The sequence below is a fragment of the Lytechinus variegatus genome, chromosome 6 (genome assembly GCF_018143015.1).
Source record: "Lytechinus variegatus isolate NC3 chromosome 6, Lvar_3.0, whole genome shotgun sequence".
NCBI lineage: Eukaryota > Metazoa > Echinodermata > Echinoidea > Temnopleuroida > Toxopneustidae > Lytechinus > Lytechinus variegatus.
Genome location: NC_054745.1, coordinates 42,611,223 through 42,616,598, shown reverse-complemented (window position 1 = coordinate 42,616,598; position 5,376 = coordinate 42,611,223). Strand labels below are relative to the sequence as shown.

General features: G+C 35.6%; 1 pseudogene; it reads right to left on the bottom strand.

Moving 5' to 3' along the window:
* Positions 1–1,695: 1,695 nt before the first annotated feature.
* On the bottom strand, positions 1,696–3,520 carry LOC121416662 (annotated as a pseudogene).
* Between the last annotated feature and the right edge of the window lie 1,856 nt (positions 3,521–5,376).

Here is a 5,376-nt window from a genome sequence, read left to right as displayed (position 1 = left end):
CTGTCTAGGGGTGATAAAATACCATAAGACAATTCATTTTTCAACCGGGCGCAAAATTACTAATACTCCTGATTTTAGTGGGTCTTGATATAGGTGACCCCCCCCCCCCAGGCAGTGGGTGAGGGTGGGGAAAATTGGAACCCTATCATTTCCTGATAGATTGGACCCAAGTGAATAAAAAAAAAAATGGCACAAAAATCCTGCAGGAGTTTTGTCATGATATACCGTACCACACTAATATCATCATGATAAGTTATGGCGCCCTCTAGTGTTGTAGTTAGGTTTTCACTGCATAAAATCCTGAAATGGGGGTGACTTTTACATCAATTTACCAAGAATAATCATATAAAGTACATGTGATGTATTCCTCTGTTATTGGACTGTACAACAGGACATATGCACTTCATTTTGTAATCTTTTTGTCCAAATTCTAGTGCCAAAAAGGGGGAAAATTATATTTTTGGGGTAATATTTTACAATTTTGGGGCATTTTTCGCAAAATCCGCCCCCGTATGGCAAAAGTGAAAAAATATTGACATCACAACATCATCAAATATTCATTCTTGTACACCTCAGACAACTTAAAAATAAAATTGGCGAAGAAAAGTGAGAAATAAGGTTGAAAAACGAAGGATTATCCTATTGGGCTTTGTACAGGCCAATATGGCGCCAAAAAGGACCCCCCACAAAGGGAAGGAGGGGTCTGAAAATTTGAACCCCATCGTTTTTGGTCTAAGGGGACCCTATTGAAGCCAAAACAACCAAAAAATCAATTTGGCACGCTAGTCCTACGGGATGACACACCGTACCGCACTACAAATAAGTAGATTTGGAAATGAATTTTTATCTCATAAATTCGATAAATATAGCAAAGACAATGAAAAGGTTATATGAGGAAGTCTGCTGATTAGCAAGAAGTCCGACCATCATATTTATCATTTTATGCCATTTTGGCGCAAGCCTCCTTTTTGACCCCTGACAAAACATTCCGTGTTCGCTCAAGCATGAACGAAACTAAATAATTTTGATGGCATTTGAAGGATAAGACCTAAGAGCACATATTAACACTAATATATAGAGATCATAATTTGAAACAAAATATTTATTGACTTTTCAAATCTGTCCCGTTTTTTTTATACGCACTGTATAGGCCCACAAATGTTTGAGACGTCTGAATACTAAGAAAGTCAAACAAAATCATTGATAACAAATACGATCGATAAATAAAACCCAAACAAATCATGATGTTCCACAATTTTAAATACTAATATTTACAAAATGCGTGTATTTTTTAAGCACACATCCTGTAAATCGACACATGACTAAAACTATTAGTTCCTCTATTGTTTTTAGTATATCAACAATCGTGAAAATCGCACCACATTTATCACTACCGGATTTTCAAATTTTAATTTCGTTTTACCGAAAAAAATATGAAAAAATGTAATGTATACTTACTATTCCAACAAATTATTCTGAAACTATATATTTTTAGAATGCAGGACTTTAAAAAAAAATGGTAATTTGCAAAAACGGGAAATTAGCGTTGAATAAAGAGGCAGAGTTATAAGGTTACAGTAGGCATAAATTTTTATAAAATGTTTTTCATTGTCTAAAAGGGAAGGTATTTGCTTGTCAATGTGTCTTATAGTCGTCATAGTAAATGCAATGATTAATTGATCCCCGACGTATCGTTTACAACTTGAGTCTCTTTTCGAATACGAGAATACTATCTCCATCACAAGCAATTATCTTGCCTGATGGTGAGATCATTACACGAGAGAAGATATGGTAAAAAAGCCTCGTATCCTCATCAGTCAGTCTAGTTGATAGAGGGAATGACGTCACTCTTCTCTCCTTCACTTCATTCCCACTGATCACGTGATCAATCATTCGCGCCTTGTACCTATCATCCGATGTCAAAACGTAAAGGTCGTCTGTTAAAGAATCAACACAGACATTCAAGATGACATCACTGTGGGGGATTTCGCTTTGACCACCCTGTATGTCTATGATTAGTACTCTCTCATCAAGAGGGTCAGTTTGAGCGACGATGTGACCTGATGATAGCACACCTCGTATTAGTACATTCTGTTTACATGTAATGGTATGCACGATCTTACTATCAGCTGGGTTGATGACGTATATCCTAGACTGACCCCACTCAGCAGCGATGATCATCCCATCACGGTCAACAGCTACATCCACCCATGAGGTATCGCGCGTTGTGTTTCTTGGTATTGTGACGTCATTGATGCGCATCCATTGTCTGTCATACACACTGATGCATCCAGTCAAACTGTCCCCTGTACAACCTTCACACCGTCTACCACATACTATCTTGTCATCATTCAGTAATGCACAGGAGATAACCCATGATGTTTCAGTACCTGTAATCACTCTCTGAATGTGTTTAGTGTTTATATCTAACATGTATGTATGCCGGCTACCTGACACCCTGTCGGTGATGATCACATTACATTCATCTATGCAACCAACAATCCGTGGGTATGTGATTTTATCTTTGACACTGATTGTATCACTAAGCATCCACTCACCATCATACCCACCAATCCTACCATCATACTTCTCTCTCCCAACACCCTTCACAAACCTCACACCTGATATTCTATCAGTGATTTGTTTCACATCATTCTTATAAAATGCTTTCTTTAGTTTATCACTCACTGACATGTTCACACTATGACCGTCTTTAACAATGTTTTTATCGTCTTCTAGTACTGTATCTATGGTCTGTATTGCATTCTCTATTGTTTTTGTGTCATCCTGCAATGATTTCATCAACTCTCTGATCTTCCTATCCTTCTCTTTAACAATGTTATCAATGTCTCTATGAAGACCAATCTTCTTATTGTCCATGTGTCTTTGTCTAATCTGTGCATTTGTATGGATTAATTTAAGTTCTTTCTCTCTCTCTTCATTGTTCTTTCGAATTTTCTCATTAATCTTCATAATCTCTTCTTGAAGTACTTGATTCTGATCATCAAATTCTTGGTTGATTTTGTCAGCCTCCATCTTCTCATTGACTTTATCTATGTTGATCGCATCCTTGATTATGGAATTAACTTCATCTTTCAAAGCTTGTAGATGGGTGTCTGTGACTTTTGTGCATTGGTCAATTTCTTCTTCATAAAGACGACCTTCTTTTAATTTGTCCCTCCCTTTTTCTTTTATGCTCGCAAGTTTCGCTTGAAGGTCTACGATTGCGACATCCATATTTTGTCGCACACAAGGGTCTAAATGATCTAGTGCACAAAAAGCACATAACGCTTTACCATGACTTTTACAATATAATTTTACCTTTTCATCATGTTCTTCACAATAAATATTTGGTACACCTCTTTTCGCTGAATTCTTGCGATGCATCCTTCTTTAGAGGCGCAGTCATCACAGAGTCTTTTCTTCTCCTCCACGTAGTACGTCACATCTGTGATTGATTGACACTCCTTTCCTTCACATTGTTGGTCTGGGTTGAAGTTAGTTGCCATGGTGACCAGAATAGTGATCTGATGGAAATGAATGACAAAAAAATTAAGAAAGGAAGACAGATAGCTAGATAGAGAGAGGGGGGGGGGGGGTGGGTGGGGGCGAGCATTGTGTTTGTATGTAGAATTAGTGAATAAGAAAGCTATACAAAATTGAACAACATTTTACCGATTTCAAAAATAATAAATCATAGAAATGATTTCTCTCCTTACGTTTGCAAATCCCTATTATGAACAATTCTCTTTCTTAATCTTAAAAAAATCTTAGAATTAACGATGCCATAAATCACAAGAAAAAATATTTCTGATTGTTGTAAGAAAATAAGAAAAAAATTGTTTTTCATAATTTGACATTTTACCTGTTGTGGTAAGAGCTCTCCAAGATACCTTATTCATCAAATATTCACCGAAGATGGCGTGGTTCCTAATGCAGCAGAAAGATGAAGGTGTACTCGAGACTGAAAATAATATGAATTGAATAGAATAGAAATAATAATGTCAGACAATTATTACGATGAAAATAGGGATTGATAAAGTTATGATTTTTTCTATTTCTATGGAACCCATCTATACATGGCTTTGTAAATACAAATCTCCTGACCATCAGGGTGTTATTAACTTATGAATCTAAAGTGATTTACTCATTTTTTTTCCACAAATGAGAAAATAGAAATTGTTAACCTATGATGTTGATCCAGATTTTTTTTTTGCTCGTTAAAGCTTTCTTGGTTTATATACATGTATACATGCAATCATATTATTTACGCTTTGAGTAAGCATAACCATGCAGTTAGATAAGTAACGTGCGTAAGCCTTGATGTGGAATGTTTAATACCCCCTTCCCCGAACATTGGTCTCACGAACTGAAATTTTGCAGCTCCGTTTTTTAAACGGATACTTCATTCTCATTTATACAGTGCGTATCGATAAGAATTTTACATTTTGATAAAGTTCTTGGAATTGAAAAAGAAACAATTTGGGGTAATCAATTCACATATATTCTTGAGCTTTGGTCTCATCTTTCAAATAAAAGTAAACATTTTGACAGAACGTTACACTTGGGTGAGCAATGCCCATTTTAATAAATCTCACAAAAATCGGTTTGCGCAGAAATGTTCATTGATCACGTTGTGTCAATTGAAAACGGAGAAAACAAACTGACCGTGCAGTTCATTTCTCATTTTGCATTTTCAGTCAATTGAATAAAAAGAAACATTTGAAATTCTGTAACAAATTAGCAACCCAAACTAACATTTTTACCCGAGGTAAGCACAACCATTACCCTTTTATGCCCGCTTGATCTGGATCCGAATAAAAAAAACATGTAATTGAGATATTTCCATCATTTCTTGTTTACTAATTACTAATTATATTCCCTAGCATAATAATTAACAAAAAGAAAATCACGCAAAGCCATGTCATCTGAATCACATCTCCGTGTAAAGCCAGATGCCATCATAATGGCCTCGGTGTATGGGGCACAGGGGTGCATTAGGGCTCTATGAACTATTTCGGGCAAGGAAACAAATTAGAAAAGTTTAATGATATTCTTAAATAACTATTTTTTTATAAAGTCAATGAACTCTTCATGATTAATGTTTACCTTAATCCATATAACTATTTTCAATTTCTGCGCAAATCATTTTTTCCCGAACTTTTCCAAGATAATCGTGCTCACTCAAACGGAAAGATTTTTTAGCAGTTATATCGTTATTATATTAAAGAGACCTCTACCAATTTTCGATTGTGGAAAAAAAACATTCAGGATATTATAAATGCAAAGAGCAAACTTTTTATGGGCACTGTAGAGGAAAGGAAGAGATGAGCAAGAAGAAGTCATATCCCTTTCAATTGATATAAAAAAAAACAT